This window comes from Nomascus leucogenys, chromosome 17 (assembly GCF_006542625.1).
Source record: "Nomascus leucogenys isolate Asia chromosome 17, Asia_NLE_v1, whole genome shotgun sequence".
Lineage (NCBI taxonomy): Eukaryota > Metazoa > Chordata > Mammalia > Primates > Hylobatidae > Nomascus > Nomascus leucogenys.
The window spans coordinates 39944163-39966468 of NC_044397.1; the positions used below are offsets into that span (position 1 = coordinate 39944163).

Consider the following 22306-nt stretch of genomic DNA (forward strand, 5'->3'; position numbering starts at 1 on the left):
AAGTAATACATTATGCCATATTAGACTTGTTTTTAACTTAAAGACAGTCTGGTCCAAAGAGAGAAAATCGAGTAAAAAGCAAATCTTGAGTTGGCCTACTTTTTGCCATCTTCTGACTTAGAGCGCTTAGGTTACAGTTATGCTTTTTTGACTCTATACTTTTCTGGGCCACATCTTTTCAGGATATCAAATACTTAATTGAAAGAAACCATCCTTGCAAGACTGAAGAGAACAAAGCAGCAGCATATTGTGATAAGGAGGTAGCTGATGGCAAAGTAGATGCATATTGAGATAGTCTAGGATTAGAAAATGTCTTTTATAGCTTACACAACCTTTGGAGAATTGCTTTGACGTTTTGTCTGCAATTATATGTGCAGCAGTTGCTGGAACATAAAAACCTCAATTGGCATTTGCTCTGAGAGGTTATTTGAGAGTGAGTGACTTATTTCGGTAACCTAAAATCTGAAATAGGATTTAGAGGCAGCTGACTCAATATCCTTCTGATGGGCCTTTTTGCCTTTTCATTTTCATTTTTTTTCTTGCTTTCCCTTTTTTTTCTTATTTATTTATTTATTGAGACAGGGTCTCACTCTGTTGCCCAGGCTGGAGTGCAGTGATGTGTAATCATGGCTTACTGCAGCCTCCAACTCCCCAGGCTCAAGTGATTCTTCCCACTCAGCCTGCTGAGTAGCTATAACCATAGGTGCACACCACCATGCCTAATGTTTGAAAATTTTATAGAGACGAGGTCTTCCAAAGTTGCCCCGGCTGGTCTTGGATTTCTAGCCTCAAGTGATCCTCCAGCTTCAGCCTCCCAAAGTGCCGGAATTACAGGTGTGAGCCACTGTGTGTGGCCTTACTTTCTCTTTTTTTTTTGAGACGGGTTATTGCTGTGTTGCCCAGACTGGAGTGCAGTGGTGTGATCTTGGTTCACTACAACCTCCGCCTCCTGGGTTCAAGCAATTCTCCTGCCTCAGACTCCCCAGTAACTGGGATTACAGGCATCCACCACCACGCCCGGCTAATTTTTTGTATTTTTAGTAGAGACAGGGTTTTACCATGTTGGCCAGGCTGGTCTCGAACTCCTGACCTCAAGTGGATCCCCCGGCCACAGCCTCCCAAAGTGCTGGGATTACAGGCGTGAGCCACCATGCCCGGCCTTACTTTCTCTTAATATAAGTTAATTACCAAAACAGTTACCAGAACAGTTACACAAACTTAAGATAGCCATTGTTAGGGGTTGTAGGAATTTCTTCTTCAGTTTTTTTTTTTTTTGAGATAGTCTCGGTCTGTTGCCCAGGCTGGAGTGCAATGATGCGATCTTGGCTTACTGCAACCTCCGCCTCCCAGCTTCAAGCGATTCTCCTGCCTCAGCCTCCCAAGTAACTGGGATTACAGGCGCCTACCACCATGCCTGGCTATTTTTTGTATTTTTAGTAGAGACGGGGTTTCACCATGTTGGCTAGGCTGGTCTCGAATTCCTGTACCTTGGTAATCCACCACCCTGAGCCTCCCACAGTGCTGGGATTACAGACGTGAGCCACCGCGCCCAGCCCCAGATTTTATAATTAATTTGACTAGTCAATTAATTTTAAGTTAATACTGTCAGAGGACATTTTCTGAGATGTATACTTTAGGTTTCAGTGCTGTCCAACAAAAGTATAATATTAGCCGTATGTAATTTAAAATTTTGTAGTACTCTCATATTAAAAAAAGAAAAAATGGTGAGAAAAAAGTAAAAACAGCTGGATGCGGTGGTGCGTGCCTGTAGTCCCAGCTATTCAGGAGGCCAAAGCTGAAGGATTCTTTAAACCCAGAAGCTTGAGACCAGCCAAGGCAATGTAGTGAGACCACCATCTCCAAAAACATAAATAAGTAATGAAAAAGAAAACCACATTTTTCTCTTATTTTTGAGTGGAGTCTCGCTCTGTAGCCCAGGCTGGAGTACAGTGGTGCCATCTCGGCTCCGCAACCTCCACCTCCTGGGTTCAAGTGATTCTCCTGCCTCAGCCTCCCAATTAGCTGGGACTACAGGCACGTGCACCACGCCTGGCTCCTTTTTTGTACGTTTTAAGTAGAGACGGGGTTTCACCATGTTGGCCAGGCTAGTGTCGAACACCTGGCCTCAAGTGATCTGCCCACCTTTGCCTCCCAAAGTGCTGGGATTACAGGCGTGAGCCATCACGCCCTGCCACATTTTTCTCATTTTGAGACCAAGGCTGACACCTGGTATGGTGGTTCATGCCAGTAATCCCAGTACTTTGGGAGGCTGAGGCAGGTGAATTGCTTGAGCCCAGGAATTTGAGATCAGCCTGGACAACAGTGAATGAAACCCTGTCTCTACAAACAAATAGAAAAGTTAGCTGGACATGCTGGCATTTGCCTGTGGTCCCAATTACTTGGGAGGCTGAGGTGGGAAGATCACTTGAGTCCAGGAGGCAAAGGTTGCAGTGAAGCGAGATGGTGCCATTGCACTCCTGCCTCCAGCTTGGGTGACAGAGCAAGACTCTGCCTCAAAAAAAAAAAAAAGAACAAGGCTGGAGGGGCAGACCCTGTGTGTAACATGTCTTGCTAGTGGCACAGAGAAAGAGCTAGAAGACATCATGACTTTAAACCTCTTCCTGGAAGTGACATATATTACATCTGCTCACATCTATTGGTCAAAACAAGTCACGTGGTCATGCTTGATGTTAATGGAGAGGGGAGGTACGTTCCTCTTCAGGGACCTTGTAGACAAGCCACATGGCAGTGGGTGGAGATGTAAAAATCCTCTTATGGAAAGGAGGTGAATAGTTAGAGACTAATACAATCTATCATATTTGAAGGTTCAATGAATGTTTTCTGGGAAAAGTTATTTTTGAGATCTAAAGGATGATTAGAATTTAGACGAATAATAGAGGACTGTATATTCTTGGCAGAGAAGGTGTGATGAGTTCGTCGTGATTGTGTGAGTTTGGAGATTCTTTTTTTTTTTTTTTTTTTTTTTGACATTCTCACTCTGTCATCCAGGCTGGAGTACAGTGGTATGATCTTGGCTCTCTGCAACCTCCACGTTACTCATTCAAGCAGTTCTCTGCCTCAGCCTCCCGAGTAGCTGGGATTACAGGCGCCTGCCACCACGCCCGGCTAGTTTTTGTATTTTTAGTAGAGACAGGGTTTCACCATCTTGGCCAGGCTGGTCTTGAACTCCTGACCTCGTGATCCACCCACTTCAGCCTCCCAAAGTGCTGGGATTACAGGCGTGACCCACCATGCCCAGCCTAGTCTTCTTTTTTCAGACAGTCTCCCTCTGTTGCTCTCCATCACAGCTCACTGCAACCTCCACCTCCTGGGCTCAAGTGATCCTCCCACCTCAGATCCCTGAGTAGCTGGAACTACAGGCCTGTGCCACCACATTCAACTAATTTTTTAAATTTTTTATTTTTATTTTATAGAGATGGGGCTTTGCTATGTTGCCCAGGCTGCTCTTGAACTCCTGGGCTTGAGCGATGTTCCTGCCTGGGCCTCATAAACTGCCATTATGCAGGGGTTTTTTTTGGTTTTTTTTTTTTTTTTTTTGAGACTGAGTTTCACTCTTGTTGCCCAGGCTACAGTGCAATGGCATAATCTCAGCTCACTGCAGCCTCCATCTCCGAGGTTCAAGCAATTCTCCTGCATCAGCCTCCCGAGTACCTGGGATTCCAGCTGCACGCCACCATGCCTGGCTAATTTTTTGTATTTTTAGTAGAGACGGGGTTTCACCATGTTCGCCAGGCTGGTCTCGAACTCCTGACCTCAGGTGATCCACCCGCCTTGGCTTCCCGAAGTGCCGGGATTATAGGCGTGAGTCACTGTGCCTGGCCGGCCCCTACATTTTTTTGTTTTGTTTTTTTCTGGCCCCTACTTTTTAAAGTAACAACTCTAGGTTGAACATCCCAAATCCATAAATCAGAAATGCTCCCAAATCTGAAAGTTTTTGAGCCCCAGCATGATCCTCAAAGGAAGAGCTCATTGGAGCATTTTGGATATTTGAATTTGGGATGCTGAACTAGTAAGCATAATGCAAATACTCCAAAATCTGAAAGAAATTCGAAATCCAAAATACTACCGGTTCTAAGCATTTTGGATAAGGGATCCTCAACCTGTAATAATACAAACTTACTGTTCTCTCCTTAAGACATATTTGTTAATGTATTTCTCTCACATTCTCTCTGATGACACAGTGAGTTTTTTTTTTTTTTTTTTCTTTTAATAGATTTTTGTAAAGATAGAGTCTCGCTATGTTCAGGCTGGTTTTGAGCCCCTGGGCTCAAGATCCCCCCACTTTGTCCTCCCAAATGCTGGGATTGCATGCATAAGCTACCGTGCCTGCTGGGGCTTCTTAAATATGGCTAAATAATGTGTTAGAATGTTATCAAGCTTTTTGAAAGCTTAAATAAGTCCACTTACTGATTCCTCCTCTGTCCTTATTTTACTACCCATCCCTTCCACTCCCCTAGTGCAGGAGACAAAAATAAGACAAATCTGTCTTCGGATAATGTCCTATGGAAGCCATTCTGTTGCTCTTCTCTAGGTATAAGTTTGAAAATTTTTCAGTGATTGGATTTACATAGCTGTATATGGAAGTCTGACTCAGGTTTTTACTCAAACATTCTATATATTTTGTTTAATCACTTAGATATTAGCACCACCCCTGCTAAGGAAAATGGATTGATTTATTACTCAGTTTTAGCAGATCTGCGGAAAGATCCACAATGAGCAAAGGTGCTTATACTATTAGATAAAGTTACTATTTTGGATTACCTGTGTGTTTGTTCTTGTTTGCGTTTTTGCTGATCATAACCTTGGAAAACCAAGCATCTATATTTATTAAACATGCGGCTGGGCATGGTGGCTCACACCTGTAATCCCATAACTTTGGGAGGTTGAGGCAGGAGGACTGTTTGAGCCCAGGAGTTCAAGACCAACCTGGGCAATGTGGTGAGACCCCGACTCTGCAAAAGATAAAACATGTAGGTGGGCATGGTGGTGTGCACCCGTAGTCCTAGCTGCTCAGGAGGCTGAGGCCCAGGATTGCTTGACCCCAGGAGGTCAAGGCTACAGTGAGCCATGATCCCACCACTGCACTTCAGCCTGGGTGACAGAGTGAGACCCTGTGTCAAAAATAAATACATAAATAGATAAAAATGAGCTAGGTGCTGCAGTGTAAGTCTGTAATCCCAGCTATTCAGGAGGCTAAGGCAGGAGGATCTCTTGAGCTCAGGAGATCCAGGCCAGCCTTGTTTCTAAAAACAAAAATTAGAATATTTGTTTAGTTGTTAGATAGTATTGTAGAGGAAACTGTTTAAATACTTTTATTTCAACCACTATAAAATGTGTCACTTGGAATATACAGGTATTGTTTGCTAACTTTCTGCTTATGTCAGTTGATTTTCTTACATAGCATCTGTTGCTGTGCTTAAAAGTAAATTAGTTACTTGCCACTTGAATTTGAAAGTGGCCGGCTGATGGTGAATTCTAGTTGGTTTTGTGTGGAAAGTTGCCATATTTACGCTACCAGCTTGATGTTTTCTTTCCCTCAGCTCCCTCACGAAGACTGTCTAAACGGCTAGTAAGTGATCTTCTGAATCTCAGTATTATTGGAGACATCATAGAGACTGGATAAATATTGTATCCAAAGTACTTTCCGGAATACTTCTAAGTATTTTATGAAATTTATTTTTTAAACCAGGAGTATCCAATCTTTTGGCCATATTGGAAGAAAAATTGCCTCGGGCCACACATAGAATACACTAACACTAAAAACAGTTGATCAGCTAAAAAAAAAATCACACACGTTTTAAGAAACTTTACGAACTTGTGTTAGGCTGTATTCAAAGCTGTCCTGGGCCGCAGGTTGGACAAAGGTTGGACAAGTTTGTAAACCCTAAGAAGTAACGTGTTTCCAAGGTGGACTGGAGGGCTGTGGGTAAATGGATCATTAATGTATGCTCAAGGTTATTCCAAACTGCCTGCGAGACTGTGGCCTAGTCACCTCATTTTACTGTAGACCGATTCCTTTGTTTTTTTTTTTTTTTTTTTTTGAGGTGGAGTTTCGCTCTTATCGCCTAGGCTGGAGTGCGATGGCGCCATCTCGGCTCACTGCAACCTCCGCCTCCCGGATTCAAGAGATTCTCCTGCCTTAGCCTCCCGAGTAGCTGGGATTACAGGCATGCACCACCAAGCCTGGCTAATTTTATTTATTTATTTATTTATTTGGATTTTTAGTAGAGACGGGGTTTCTCCATGTTGGTCACGCTGGTCTCAAACTTCTGACTTCAGGTGATCTGCCCACCTCAGACTCCGAAAGTGCTGGGATTACAGGCGAGAGCCACCACGCCCGGCAGTGGATTGACTCTTAAACTTGTCTGAGTTTTCTAAAAATTTTACTTACCTTACATTGTTATTTTTTATGATTTGTGTTTTAATATACCTTTACTTTTTCTTACGAGTTTTTACTACAGCATAAGTCTTGTGTAATGAAACTTTGGTGAATTGAGGAAATCACATTTGTACTAAAATATTAATTTTGTAAAACAAGAAAAACCATTTTTATTATTTTTTATTTTTATTTTTTGTAGAGACGAGGTTTCACCATGTAGCCCAGGCTGGTCTCGAACTCCTGGTCTCAAGTGATTGTCTTGCCGTGGCCTCTCAAAATGCTGAGATTAGAGACGTGATCATCTCAGTCTGTAAATCCCACGCAGGCTCCCAGCCCATGACAATCCATTCTCATCATACTTCAGTCTTAGTCATCTTGCTTTGGGCCCTGATTCCATTTTTTTCTTTTTTTTTTTTTTTTGTTTTTTTTTGTTTTTGAGACGGAGTCACGCTGTCTCCCAGGCTGGAGTGCAATGGCAGGATCTTGGCTCACTGCAAGCTCTGCCTCCCGGGTTCACACCATACTCCTGCCTCAGCCTCCTGAGTAGCTGGGACTGCAGGCGCCCGCCTCCACTCCCAGCTAACTTTTTGTATTTTTAGTAGACACGGGGTTTCACCGTGTTAGCCAGAATGGTCTCGATCTCCTGACCTCGTGATCCGCCTGCCTCGGCCTCCCAAAGTGCTGGGATTACAGGCGTGAACCACCACGCCCGGCCTCCAATTCCATTTTTATCCTCATGCTACACATTTTAAAAAGGAGACTAGATTTTTTTCTATATATAAGTATCTTATGGGTATGGGTTCGTTGTCTCTGTTGCTTGCATATTGTTTTCCTGAACTACTGCTAACAGAGAGTATGAAGCCCACTTGGAAAGGTACAGTGAGCGCATTTGGACGTGCAAGAGTACTGAAAGCAGTCAGCTAACACACAAGGAAGCCTGGGAGGACGTGCAAGAGTACTGAAAGCAGTCAGCTAACACACAAGGAAGCCTGGGAGGAAGAACAGGAAGTTGCTGAGCTGTAAGTAATGGAAGTATTGCTCTTTGCCACCATCTTCACATTGTTAGGAAAGGAGGGAATATTATCCCTAAAGCAGTATGTGTATTTAAGTTTATGGGCCACAAATCAGACTATATTACATTAGTGTACTGTATGGGTTTCTGGGTTGCTTTGCCTAATGGCATTTTGCAGTAGCAATATGGTATATTTATTTAGTTATAGGTGCACTTGTTTAGGTATTTACCAGGCCTTTGAGTGTTCCTGCTCCATACTTTGACCTTGTAAGTACTCTGGTAATGTGGTTTATTCTTTTTTTCTTTTTCTTTTTTTGAGACAGAATCTCGCTCTCACCCAGGCTGGAGTGCAGTGGCACGATCTTGGCTCACTGCAAGCTCCACCTCCCAGGTTCAAGTGATTCTCCTGCCTCAGCATCCCAAGTAGCTGGGACTACAGGTGCCCACCACCACGCCCGGATAATTTTTCATATTTTTAGTAGAGATGGGGTTTCACCGTGTTAGCCAGGATGGTCTCAATCTCCTGACCTCATGATCCTCCCGCCTTGGCCTCCCAAAGTGCTGGGATTACAGGCGTGAGTCACTGCACCTGGCCTTATTCTTATTTTTATTTTTGAGATGGAGTCTCACTCTGTTGCCCAGGCTGGAATGCAGGGGCATGATTTCGGCCCACTGTAACCTCTACGTCCTGGGTTCAAGCGATTCTTGTGCCTCAGCCTCCTGAGTAGCTGGGTATACAGGCACTCACCACCATGCCTGGCTAATTTTTGTGTTTTTGGTAGAGATGGGGTTTCACCATGTTAGCCAGGCTGGTCTCGAACTCCTGACCTCAAGCGACCTGCTCATTTTGGCCTCCCGAAGTGCTGGGATTACAGGCATGAGCCACTGCGCCCAGCCGGGTATGATAATTAAATTTTTTTTTTTTTTTTTTGCTAGTTTAATAAGTGAAAAGCGTTAAATCATTGCCGTCCTTTTGCAACGGCTCTAGTGTTCAAGTCACGTTTCCAACATGTTAACGCTTCCTGGTTTCCTTTTTTTTTAGAGGCACGGTTTCGCTCTGTTACCCAGGCTGGAGTGCAGTGGTATGCTCATAGCTCCTGGGATCAAGCCAACCTCTTGCCTCAGCCTCTTATGTAGCTGGGACTGTAGGTGCATGCCACCTCACCCAGCTAATTATTTTAGTTTTTTATAGAGGGAGGGTCTCACTGTTTTGGCCAGGCTGGTCTCAAAATCCTGGGCTCAAGCAATCCTCCCACCTGTGCCTTTCAAAGTACTGGGACCCACTGTGTCCAGCAAACTGCATGGTTTTTTTAATCTTTGTATTCCCCAATACCTTACGTATATTTGCTAAAGCAGTGTTGTTTTGCTGTGAACCTAAAACTCGTAAAATGTTAAGTTTGTTTTTTTTTTTTTTTTTTTTTTTTTGAGACGGAGTCTCGCTTTGTTGCCCAGGCTGGAGTGCCATGGCGTGATCTTCGCTCACTGCAACCTTCGCTTCCCATGTTCAAGCGATTCTCCTGCCTCAGCCTCCTGAGTAGTTGGGATTACAGGCATGTGCCACCACACCCGGCTAATTGTTGTATTTTGAGTAGAGACAGGGTTTCGCCATGTTCGCCAGGCTGGCCTTGAACTCCTGACCTCAGGTGATCTGCCCGTTTTGGCCTCCCATAGTGCTGGGATTGCAGGCGTGAGCCACCACGCCCGGCCACAAGTTGTCTTTTGTTTTTTTTTAAGACAGAATCTCGCTCTGTCGCCCAGGCTGGAGTGCAGTGGTGCGATCTCGGCTCATTGCAACCTCTGACTCCCAGATTCACACCATTCTCCTGCCCCAGCCTCCCGAGTAGCTGGGACTACAGGCGCCCGTCACCACGCCCGGCTAATTTTTTTTTTTCTTTTTTTTTTTTTTTTTGAGACGGAGTCTCACTCTGTCACCCAGGCTGGAGTGCAGTGGCGCGATCTCGGCTCACTGCAAGCTCCACCTCCCGGGTTCACACCATTCTCCTGCCTCAGCGTCTCCGTGTAGCTGGGACTACAGGCGCCTGCCACCACGCCCGGGTAATTTTTTTTGTGTGTATTTTTAGTAGAGACGGGGTTTCACCGTGGTCTCGATCTCCTGACCCCGTGATCCGCCCGCCTCGGCCTCCCAAAGTGCTGGGATTACAAGCGTGAGCCACCGTGCCCGGCCAATTTTTTTGTATTTTTAGTAGAGATGGTGTTTCACCATGTTAGCCAGGATGGTCTCGATCTCCTGACCTCGTGATCCACCTGCCTCGGCCTCCCAAAGTGCTGGGAATACAGGCGTGAGCCACTGTGCCCCGCCCAAAAGTTAAGTCTTAAAAGAGTTTAGGTGCAGTGGTGCATGCCTGTGGTCCCAGCTGCCTGAGAGGTAAGAGGATTCTTCGAGCCCGGGAGGTGGAGGCTAGTGAGCTATGATTGTGCCACTGCACTCCAGTCTTGGTGACAGTGAGAAATGTTTGAAATGTTTGGAAAAGAAAGAAAGAAATGTTTGAATTGACTTGAATTAAATCTCTGGATAAGCGTTTCTGTGTTTTCTTGATAACTAATTACATTTATTTAGTTTGAAGGAGGAGTTTCCTGCCTGGTATGAGAAGCTTCTTCTGGAAATGGTTCACCATAACAGCCTCCTTAGAGAAGTTAGTAGATACTGATTGGTTGGAGATCATGACCAAATATGCTCTGGGAGAAGAGTGTGACTTCGAGGTGAGTGCCTGTTCGTTTCTGATTTGACTTACCATCAGAATTAGAGCTGTCATTGTAGGTTACAGAACATATTTCTATGTGTGTAAAACTGTGTTATATTTAGTATTATATTTAATGTTATTAATGCTTTATGTTAATAGTTGTGTGTTTTTTTTGGTTTGGTTTTTTCTTTTTTTTTTTTTCTTGAGACGGAGTCTGGCTCTGTCGCCCAGGCTGGAGTGCAGTGGCGCAATCTCGGCTCACTGCAAGCTCCGCCTCCCGGGTTCACGCCATTCTCCTGCCTCAGCCTCTCCGAGTAGCTGGGACTGCAGGCGCCCGCCACCACGCCCGGCTAATTTTTTGTCTCTTTTAGTAGAGACGGGGTTTCACCATGGTCTCGATCTCCTGACCTCGTGATCCGCCCGCCTCGGCCTCCCAAAGTGCTGGGATTACAAGCGTGAGCCACCGCGCCCGGCCGGTTTTGTTTTTTTGAGACGGAGTCTCACTCTGTCGCCAAGGCTGGAGTGCAGTGCACAATCTTGGCTCACTGCAACCTCATTCTCCCGTGTTCAAGTGATTCTCCCACCTCAGCCTTCTGAGCAGCTGGGACTACAGGCGTGCACCACCACTCCCGGCTAGTTTTTTGTATTTTTGGTAAAGACAGGGTTTCACCATCTTGGCCAGGCTGGTCTCGAACTCCTGACTTCAGATGATCCACCCACCTTGGCCTCCTGTCAAGTATTATAAGGACTACATTTTATTTTTATTTATTTGTTTAGAGACAGGGTTTTGTTCTGTCAGAGTCTACAGTGCAGTGGTGCAGTCATAGCTCACTGTATGTAGCCTTGGACTCCCTGGCTTAAGCCATCCACCCACCTCAGCCTTCTGAGTAGCTGGGGCTGCAGGCATGTGCCATCACTCTTGGTCTTGAACCAAATTTTAGAACCACATTAATCACTGAGAATGTTTTAGTGTTGTAATAATTGCAACACTTTGTTGTACTAGTCTATCCTTGCTTTGTCTTTTTCATCCTTTTTTGATAATTCTGTTATGTTGTCTTTTTGGTTTTGATTTTTCTTGTTTTATTTTTTGGAGACAGGGTCTTAGTCTGTCACCCATGCTGGAATAGTGCAGTTTCGCGATCTTGGCTCATTGCAGCCTCCACCTCCTGGGCTCAAGCGATCCTCTCGTGTCACCCTCCACGTAGCTGGGACCACAGGTGTGCGCCACCATGCCTAATTTTTTGTATATTTTGTAGAGACGGGATTTCACCATGTTGCCCTAGCTGATCTCTAACTCCTAAGCTATTCTCTTGTCTTGGCCTCCCAAAGTGCTGGAATTACAGGCATGAACCACTGTGCTCAGCCCATGCAGTGGCCATGCTAGTCTTCTCCATATTATTCCAGTTTCATTATATGTGCTGACAAAGTGAGCACATAATTGTTACTGTGTTTAAAAGGTTTGCAGGCCGGGCGCGGTGGCTCACACCTGTAATCCTAGCACTCTGGGAGGCTGAGGCAGGTGGATCACGAGTTCAGGAGATGGAGACCATCCTGGCTAACACGGTTAAACTCCATCTCTACTAAAAATATAAAAAATTAGCTGGGGCAGGGTGCGGTGGCTCACGCTTGTAATCCCAGCAGTTTGGGAGGCCAAGGCGGGTGGATCACGAGGCCAGGTGATCGAGACCATCCTGGCTAACACGGTGAAACCCCGTCTCTACTAAAAATACAAAAAATTAGCTGGGCGTGGTGGCGGGCGCCTGTACTCCCAGCTACTTGGGAGGCTGAGGCAGGAGAATGGCGTGAACTCGGGAGGCAGAGCTTGCAGTGAGCCGAGATCGCACCACTACACTCCAGCCTGGGCGACAGAGCGAGACTCCACCTCAAAAAAAAAAAAAAAAAATTAGCTGGGCGTGGTGGCGGACGCCTGTACTCGCAGCTACTCGGAAGGCTGGGGCAGGAGAATGGCGTGAATCCGGGAGTCGGAGGTTGCAGTGAGCCGAGATTGCACCACTGCATTCCAGCCTGGGTGACAGCAAGACTCCATCTCAAAAAAAAAAAAAAAAAAAAAAAAAAAAGGACTTTAAGACTTTTTTTTTTTTTTTTAAGGTGGAATCTCGCTCTTGTCCCCGGGCTGGAGTGCAATGGTGTGATCTTGGCTTACGGCAATCTCCGCCTTCCTGGTTCAAGTGATTCTCCTGCCTCAGCCTCCCGAGTAGCTGGGACTACAGGTGCCCACCACCATGCCCTGCTAATTTTTTGTTTTTAGTAGAGACGGGTTCTCTCCGTGTTGGTCAGGCTGGTCTTGAACTCTCGACCTCGGGTGATATGCCCACTTCAGCCTCCCAGAGTTGGGATTACAGGCGTGAGCCACTACGCCCGGCCTCAAACATGTTTAATCCAAGTCCTCACTGTGATGAGAGTTGGACTTTTTCTACTTAAATTTTTTTTTTTTTTTTTTTTTTAAATGGAGTCTCTCTCTGTTGCCTAGGCTGGAGTGCAGTGGCACGATCTCGGCTCACTGCAAGGTCTGCCTCCTGGGTTCACGCCATTCTCCTGCCTTAGCCTCCTGAGTAGCTGGGACTACAGGTGCCCACCACCACGCCCGGATAATTTTTTTGTATTTTTAGTAGAGAGGGGGTTTCACTGTGTTAGCCAGGATGGTCTCAATCTCCAGACCTTGTGATCTGCCCATCGTGGCCTCCCAAAGTGCTGGGATTACAGGCATGAGCCAGCGCGCCCAGCCTTATTTGTTTTTTAATTATCCAGTCAAAATAGCTAAAGGATAACTATTACAAAAGTGCTACCGAACACTAAAAGAATCCCTATATAATCTTGTAACAGCTGAAAGTAAGATTCAGGAGAAACAACTAAACAGTTGTTAAATATCTATCTGTATGTACTTGACGCTGGGCTAATTGCTTTACATAATGTCTTGCAGAATTTGTACAGAAATCTTGAGCTGGTAGGCAGCCTTGTACATTTAAATGGCATGTTGAGGTTGATACATACTAGTTATGAGTGCTTTCAGCCGTTATTTAGTGAAATTGTAATAGTGGCCCGTAGTTCTCAAACTTTGGCGTAATACTTAAGCTACCGAAAATGCGTTCTTGGCTGGGCATGGTGGCTCAGGTCTGTAGTACCAGCACTTTGGGAGACTAAGGTGGGCAGATCACCTGAGGTCAGGAGTTTGAGACCAGCCTGGCCAACATGGCGATACCCTATCTCCAAAAAATACAAAAATTAGCCGGGTATGGTGGCGCGTGCCTGTAGTCCCGGCTACTCGGGAGGCTGAAGTGGGAGAATTGCTTGAACTGTTTTTTTTTTTTCCTCTCAGGACAAATGTTTAATTTGTTTCTCCATCATACTTGAACTGTTCTTCAGCCCATTCCTTCAGAGTTCAGAAGGTCTAGGATAGACCTAACATTTTTCAGTTCTAACAATCTGAAGGGTGGTAGTGATGCTGTCACATGAGGTACAACACTTTTAGTAGTACTGGCTTAAACAAGACAGATGTGATTATCTCATGTAGTAAGTCTTAGATAGTTCCAAGTTTAGTATAGAGGCTGAATACTATTGTGAAGGACCTAGACTTTCTCTGTCTTTCTGTTCTGTTCTTCTCAGTGTGTTGAGTTCTGGTCCTTAGCTTTGTTGTCCCTTGAGTTGTGAAAAAATGTGACTGTATTCAGAGTGAGGGAATACTTATCAAAGCAGGCTAAGAAAATCTTTCCAGAAGCATATCTGGAAAAATCTTTCTTGAAGCATAAAATAGAAAGCTCCACCCTTTATCTTTACATGTTATTGGCTAGACCTTGGCTTACATAACCACCCAGAGCTGCAGCGGGGGCTGAGAAAGAGAGTATCTTCCTTTGTATTTAAGTCTCAAAAGAGACAGGCTGGCAAGAGAGAAGAAGAGGGAGGGAACAGCTTGGTAGCTAGCTCAGCAGCAGTTTGTGCTACAATAGCCAGTACTTGATGGGGCCAAGATTCACACCTGTCTTTGGTTTCAAAGTTCTTGTTCTTTCTTTGTTTCAGTAATTTACTTTGACTCCTTTCTATCTCCTGGCTAGTTCTTTTTTATTTGTCATGTCTGGCAGTACTAGTGGGGTTTTTGTTTATTTGTTTGTTTTTTATTGAGACAGGGTCTTGCTGTGTCTTCCAGGCTGGAGTGCAGTGGTGTGATCATAGCTCACTGCAGCCTCAGTCTCCCAGGCTCAAGCAGTCCTCCCACTTCAGCTTCCCGAGTAGCTGGGACTGTAGACACTCAAAACCATGCCTAGCTAAATTTTTCCGTCTTCTAAGACGGAGTCTCGCTCTGTCACCCAGGCTGGTGTCCGGTGGCGCGATCTCGGCTCACTGCAAGCTCCACCTCCCAGGTTCATGCCATTCTCCTGCCTCAGCCTCCCGAGTAGCTGGGACTACAGGTGCCCACCACCACGCCTGGCTAATTTTTTTGTATTTTTAATAGAGACGGGGTTTCACCATGTTAGCCAGGATGGTCTCAATCTCCTGACCTCGTGATCCGCCCACCTCGGCCTCCCAAAGTGCCGGGATTACAGATGTGAGCCACCGCGCCCGGCCGCCTAGCTAAGTTTTTTATTTTTTATAGAGAAACGGGGTCTTGCCATGTTGTCCAGGCTGGTCTCAGACTCCTGGATTCGCATGATCCTCCCACCTTGGCCTGGCGGAATGCTGAGATTACAGGCATGAATCACTGTGGCTGACCATTAGTGGGTTCTAGCCACATACTTTATATCAGTCAGTGTCCTGGCAGGAAACAGATGGCATACTCAAATGTAATTGAATTGAGTTTAATAAAGGGGCTGTTGACAGCAGACAGCAGTCTGATCAGGATTAAGGAAAATGTAACAAGGAAAGGTTAAGTGCCTCATACCTATCAGCAGTTGGGGAAGCCTTCATCATTTCTAAACCGCAAGGAAGCGGAGGGAGTGGGTACAGGAATGAGAAAAGAGTAGCTGCTGTTGTTGAAGAGTACTTTGCTGGTGAGAGAAAACTAACTGTAACCATCCTCCTAGGGAGGCGTTTGGAAATAAACACCCCAAGGATGCTTTACTTCTGTCTCCTGGTTTTCTGCTGCTGCTCCCTATGAACTGAACTCACCAGAATCTAGAGGGCAATGGGAGTCTTGGTGGAGGCTGTAAAGGTCAGCCTATTTAAGCATAGAGCCAGGTAGAGAAGGATGGAAATGGATTTGATGAGGCAAAACAAAAATATTTTGCACACATCTGCAAGGTGAAAGAAGAAACGTTTGAGGAAAGATGGGCTGAACCCAGTGGCTCCTGTCTGTAATCCCAGTACTTTGGGAGGCTGAGGTGGGAGGTCGGCTTGAAGCTAGGAGTTTGAGACCAGCCTGGGCAACATAGGGAGACCCCGTTTCTACAAAAAATAATAAAAATTGGCTGTGCATGGTGGTGCATTTCTGTAGTCCCAGCTACTTGGAAGACTGAGGCAGGAGGATCGCTTGAACTCAGGAGTTCAAGGCTACAGTGAGCTATGATCGCACCACTGTACTCCAGCCTGGGGAACATAGCAAGACCCTGTCTCAAAAACAAAAAAATGAGGAAGGGGAAGGGATACTAGGGAAGTATGTATGTCCATAAACATGAAAATATGTTTAAACTCATCAATAATGCAGGAAATCTAATCGAAACCATAGTGAGATAATGTATATACATCAGATTAATAAAGAAAAAACCTCGCCAAGTTTTGACAGGAATGTGGAATTGCTTGTAGTGTAAATAGCACATCTGTTTTGGAAAGCACTTGGCATTGCAGAATACAATTGGATATTATACATACCCTTTGACTAAGGATTTTTTCTTGAGTATTTACCCTCAGTTTTGCTGCAGGAGATTTATGTAAGTATATTAATAGAATTGTTCATAGTAGTCCAATGAGATAACCCAAGTAGCCATCAGTAGTTGAATGGATAAACAAATTGTTAAGCCACAGAATACTCTATAGCAGAAAGAATGTGAACTTGAAAGAAGTCACAGAAGAATACAGTATGATTACATTTATAGAAGGCTCAAAGCAGGCAAAACTAACTTAGAATGTTTGTTATCACTGTCAGGAGGAGAGGAGAGAGTTGTTTCCACCTGAGCGTAGGCTTACTGGGAGATTCTGAGGTACTGTTAATATTCTTTTCTTTTTTGAGACAGGGTCTGGCTCTGTCGCCTAGGCTGGAGTGCAGAGGCACAACCTTGGCTCACTGCAACCTCTGCTTCCCAGGCTCAAGCCATCCTCCCACCTCAATCTCCCAAGTAGCTACAGTCCCAGCTACAATGCCTGGCTAATTGTATTTTTTTTTTTTCCTCATCCTACAGTCTAAAGGCACTGGCTAATTTTTGTATTTTTGTAGAGATGGGGTTTCTCCAGGTTGCCAAGGCTGTTCTTGAACTCCTGAGCTGAAGCAATCCTCCTGTTTTGGCCTCCGAAAGTGTTGGGATTACAGATGTGAGCCACTGGGCCTGGCCACTATTAATGTTAAGTACTTTAACCTCTGTGGTGGGTACGCAGGTGTTCATTATTTATAAAAATGTTTTACACTCTAAGTGTGATTAAAAAAAAAAAGTAGATATGACAGACGTTGGAAGGGTACCACAAACATTGTCCCAACATAGAGGGGTTTATCCCAGGTATTTATTGATGACCTATGTAGAGAGCATGTTTTGGGTGCAGGAAAAACAGTAGTGACCAAAATCCACAGCTTTTTCTGTGTGTTTAGCATTGGTGATGAGGCCAGGTGTGGTGGCTCACACTTGTAATCCCAGCACTTTGGGAGGCCGAGGCAGGCAGATCACGAGGTCAGGAGTTCAAGACCAGCCTGGCCAACATAGTGAAACCCCGTCTCTACTAAAAATACAAAAATTAGCCAGGCATGGTGGCGCGTGCCTGTAGTCCCAGCTACTTGGGAGGCTGAGGCAGCAGAATTGCTTGAATCCAGGAGGTGGAGGTTGTAGTGAGCCGAGATCACGGCACTGCACTCCAGCCTAGGCAACAGAGCGAGATTCCGTCTCAAAAAAAAGAAAAAAAATTGGTGATGAGAACTATGAAAGAAAAGCACAGAGTACTTACTAAAGTTTATAATCAGGGGAGTCTAGCTTAGAACCAGAATTGGTGTTGATCCAGTAAAGCTCCTCTGACGAGGCAACATTTAAGGTGAAGCCTATAGGTTGAGTAGGATATATCCATGGGAGAAGGGGGCATTGAGTTTTTCAAGGGTAGAGAACAGGGTGTGTGAAGGCCTTTAGGCAAAAGGGAACTTGATGGTCAGGAACAGGGTTTCTCAACGTTGGCATTACAAACTTTAGGACAGATGATTCTAGTGGGTGCTGTCATGTGCATTGTAGGGTATTTAGCAGCATACCTGGCCTCTACCCACTAGAGGCCAGTAGCACCCTCTCAGTTGTGAAAATCAGACATTGCCATATGTCTTGGGGAAAGGAAAAGAGGTATGACAGAATTACGCCTGTACTGTACTGGGAAAACCATTGTACTGGAAGAACAGAGAAAAATCAGTGTGGTTAGACTATATAAGGAGGGAGGATGGTGGGAATGGTAGTATCAGGTAGCCAAGGGCTAGATCTTGTACAGGTCCTCAAAGGTTAGGTCATGGTTTGAACTCTGTTGTTTTTGTTTTTGTTTTGTTTTGTTTTGAGGCAGAGTTTCATTCTTGTTGCCCAGGCTGGAGTGCAACGGTGTGATCTTGGCTCACCGCAACCTCCACATCCCAGGTTCAAGCGATTCTCCTGTCTCAGCCTCCCAAGCAGCTGGAATTACAGGCATGCGCCACCACACCCAGCTAATTTTGTATTTTTAGTAGAGACGGGGTTTCTCCATGTTGGTCAGGCTGGTCTTGAACTCCCGACCTCAGATGATCCACCCGCCTGGGCCTCCCAAAGCGCTGGGATTACAGGTGTGAGCCACTTCGCCCAGCCTTGAACTCTGTTGTTTTTGGTTTTGGATTTATCATAAGGCTTACTTTGCAAAAATGGTTTGAACTCTATTTTTTTTTGAGACGGAGTCTCGCTCTGTCGCCCAGGCTGGAGTGCAGTGGCGCAATCTCGGCTCACTGCAAGCTCCGCCTCCCAGGTTCACGCCATTCTCCTGAGTAGCTGGGACTACAGGCGCCCGCCACCACGCCAGGCTAATTTTTTGTATTTTTAGTAGAGACGGGGTTTCACCATGGTCTCGATCTCCTGACCTCGTGATCCGCCCGCCTTGGCCTCCCAAAGTGCTGGGATTACAAGCGTGAGCCACCGCACCCGGCCCTTTTTTTTTTTTTTTTTTTTTTTTTTTTTTATAAACAGAGTTTTGCTCGTCACCCAGGCTGAAGTGCAATGGCTTGATCTCGGCTCACTGCAACCTCTGCCTCCCGGGTTCAAGTGATTCTCCTGCCTCAGCTTCCTGAATAGCTGGGATTACAGGTGCCTGCCACCATGCCCGGCTACTTTTTGTGTTTTTAGTAGAGACGGAGTTTCACTATGTTGGACAGGCTGGTCTCAAACTCCTGACTTCAGGTGACTCACCCACTTTGGCCTCCCAAAGTGCTGGGATTACAGGCATGAGCCACTGTGCCCGGCTTGGTTTGAACTCTTAATGAGCATTGGAAAAACTTTGTAGAGTTTTTTTATTTTTATTTTTATTTTGTGAGATGAGGTCTCGCTGTGTTGCCCAAGCTTGAGTGTGGTGCACAATCATAACTCACTTCATCTTTGACATCCCAGGCTCAAGTGATCCTCTTACCTCAGCCTCCCTAGTAGCAGGAATAACTGGCATGCACCACATCCTCGCCTGGCTAATTTTTTTGTATTTTTTGTAGAGATGAAGTTTCACCATGTTACCCAGCCTGGTCTTGAACTCTTGGGCTCAAGCAGTCCACCCACCTTGGCCTCCCAAAGTGCTGGGACTATAGCCATGAGCCACCATGCCTGCCCAGTGTTTTTGTTTTCTTAACAGTATTTTTTGAATGGCAGTTTTTTGTTTTGTTGAGGCTGAATAGAAAAGCAAATAAACCTTAAATATATCTATAATTATATTAAACATAAGTACTCTAAACATTTCAGTTAAAGGGTAGACATTGACCAGGTGTGGTGTGTGCCTATAGTCCCAGCTACTTAGGAGGCTGAGGCAAGAGAATTGCTTGAGCCCAGAAGTTCAAGGCCAGACTCGGCAACATAACAAAAATCTCGTTTCTTTAAAACAATAAGAAAACAGTAGAAATACTCATTTTGGGCAGAAAAAGCAAGACGAAATGGTATTGCTGTGTATAAGAGAGAAACACATAGAATAAAAGTGAAAGAATGGAAAAATACATGCTATGTTAACATAAGTCAAAAGAAATCTGAAGGGGCTATGTAAGTATCAGAGGATAGATTTCAGATTAAAGAATATAACCAGGGATAAAGAAGTAGCAAGTCATTTTATAATGAAAAAAATGAGTCAGTTTGTCAAGAGGACATAGCAGTGGTTTGCACCCCTCTAATCCGCCAAGATAGGGTCTCACCCTGTCACCCAGGCAGGAGTGTGGTGGCACTGTCATAGCTTACTGCAGCCTCAAAAACCTGGGCTCAAGCGATCTTCCTGCCTCAGCCTCCTCAGTAGTTAAGACTATGGGAACACACCATCACGCTTGGCTCATTTTATTTTATTTTGTAAAGATGGGGTCTCCCTATATTGCCCAGGCTAGCCTCAAATTCCTGGGTCTGGCTGGGCATGGTGGCTCATGCCTGTAATCCTGGCCCTACACAATTGATTTTTGACAGAGGTGGAAAGGTAATTAAGTGGAGAAAGGTGTTATTTCAACAAATGGTTCTAGAACATTTGGATATCCATATAGTTGATTTCTTTTTTTAAAAAATGTAGGCCAGGCATGGTGGCTCACGCCTGTAATCCCAGCCCTTTAGGAGGCTGAGACAAGCAGATCACTTGAGGTCAGGAGTTTGAGATCAGCCTGGCCAACATGGTGAAACCTTATCTCTACTAAAAATACAAAAATTAGCCTGGCACGATGATGCGTGCCTGTAGTCCCAGCTACTCTGGAGGCTGAGGCAGGTTAGAATGGCTTGAACCCAGGAAGTAGAGGTTGCAGTGAGCCGAGATCATGCCACTGCACTTCAGCCTGGGTGACAGAGGGAGACTGTGTCTCAAAAAATAAATAAAAAGTAAGTAAATATGCCGGGCGCGGTGGCTCACGCTTGTAATCCCAGCACTTTGGGAGGCCGAGGTCAGGAGATCGAGACCAAGGTGAAACCCCGTCTCTACTAAAAATACAAAAAAATTAGCCGGGCTGGTGGCGGGCGCCTGTAGTCCCAGCTACTCGGAGAGGCTGAGGCAGGAGAATGGCGTGAACCCGGGAGGCGGAGTTTGCAGTGAGCCGAGATTGCGCTACTGCACTCCAGCCTGGGCGACAGAGCGAGACTCCGTCTCAAAAAAAAAAGAAAAAAAGTAAGTAAATACATAAAAAAATGTAAATTCTTGAACTGTATTCACATATTTTAGGCTGGTACAGTGATTGCCCTTTGGCCTTGTATATTGGCATTTTACATGAATCATGAACCTAGATTGTGATCATTTCATGTTTTTAGGGTGTCATATTTCACCCTGAAAGTCTTGAGAAAAAAAGTTGGAAAGAGTTCATTGTACTTGGATGCTTTACTGTTTCAATCATTTTTTGTTGGTTGAGGAGGCATGCGTATTGGATGATATATTCTAAACATCTTCACGTTTCTGGTTCTTATTTATTATCTCTGATTTTCTCTACTGTCTCCTTTATAGGTTGGGAAGGAGAAAATGCTCAAGGTGAAGATTGTGAAGATTCATCCTCTGGAGAAAGTGGATGAAGAGGCCACTGAGAAGAAATCTGATGGTGCCTGTGATTCTCCATCAAGTGACAAAGACAATTCCAGGCAGATTGCTCAGGACCATCAGAAGAAGGAGACAGTTGTGAAAGAGGATGAAGGAAGGAGAGAGAGTATTAGTATGTTTGATATTAGCTTTCCTTAGTGCTTTATGAGATCCTGTTTATTTTATTATGAACACATCTTTTAGGGTTCTCTAGCAACTAAATGTGTGATTTTTTTATGTAGACATGATTTTGTTCATTTATGATTCATAGAACAACTAAAATGTCCACAACATGAGTCAAGACTTGAATATCCCTAAATGATTAAGATCATGGGAAGTCGTTTCCTCTAGTTGCTTAGAAAGCTCTGTGCAGGGCCGAGTGCTGTGGCTCATGCCTGTAATCCCAGCGCTTTGGGAGACTGAGGAGGGCGGATCATCTGAGGTCAAGAGTTCGAGACCAGCCTGGTCAATATGGTGAAACCCCGTCTCTACTAAAAATACAAAAATTAGCGGATTGTGGTGGTGGGTGATTGTAATCCCAGCTACTCGGGAAGCTGAGGCAGGAGAATCGCTTGAACCCAGGAGGTGGAGTTTGCAGTGAACTGAGATCGCCCCATTGTACTCTAGCCTGTGCCCCAAGAGCAGGGCCACAAGAGCAAAACTCTGTCTCAAAAACAAAAACAAAAAAAACAACACAGAAGCTGTGTGCACATTGCTAGCTACTCAAGATGGCAAGGAAAGTCTGCTTTCCTTTTGTCTTGAAGTGGAAATGTGTATTTATCTGTTGGGGGGTGATCAAGGTAGGAAGAGCAAATTCTAACCCTGATGTTCACATAAGCCAATGTGATGGTTTTAGGTACAGCTCACCCTTGAACAACACAGGTTTGAACTGCACAGGTCCACATATGAATGGAATTTTTCTTTTTTTTGTGGCACTTATCCATCTCTCAATATTTTTTCAATGAATGTATTGGAAAATTCTTTGGAGGCTTGTGACAGTTTCTGAAGAAACTCAGAGACGAACTGAGTAACCTAGAAATATTGTAAAAAAGAACAAAGAGGTATGTCATAAATGCATAAAATACATGTAGATACTAGTCTGTTTTATCACTTGCTACCATAAAATATATACAGAAATCTATTATAAAAAGTTAAAATTTATCAAAACTTACACAAACAGACCATACATGGCACCATTCTCAGTCAAGAACAATATGAAGATTCAGTATTAAATAATAACAATAAAATGAGCTGTGGTACGTACTATACTACTGTAATCATTTCCTAATGACCTCCGGTTGCTGTTGCAGTGACCTCAATAAT

At 44.8% G+C, this 22306-nt stretch overlaps 1 long non-coding RNA gene across 1 annotated transcript; it reads left to right on the forward strand.

Annotated features, from left to right (window-relative positions):
* Positions 1 to 7357: 7357 nt before the first annotated feature.
* LOC115830906 lies at positions 7358 to 21411 on the forward strand. Its single transcript, XR_004026449.1, has 3 exons — positions 7358 to 7419; positions 9991 to 10133; positions 20915 to 21411. It is a non-coding gene; the product is annotated as an uncharacterized LOC115830906 (long non-coding RNA).
* Positions 21412 to 22306: the final 895 nt, after the last annotated feature.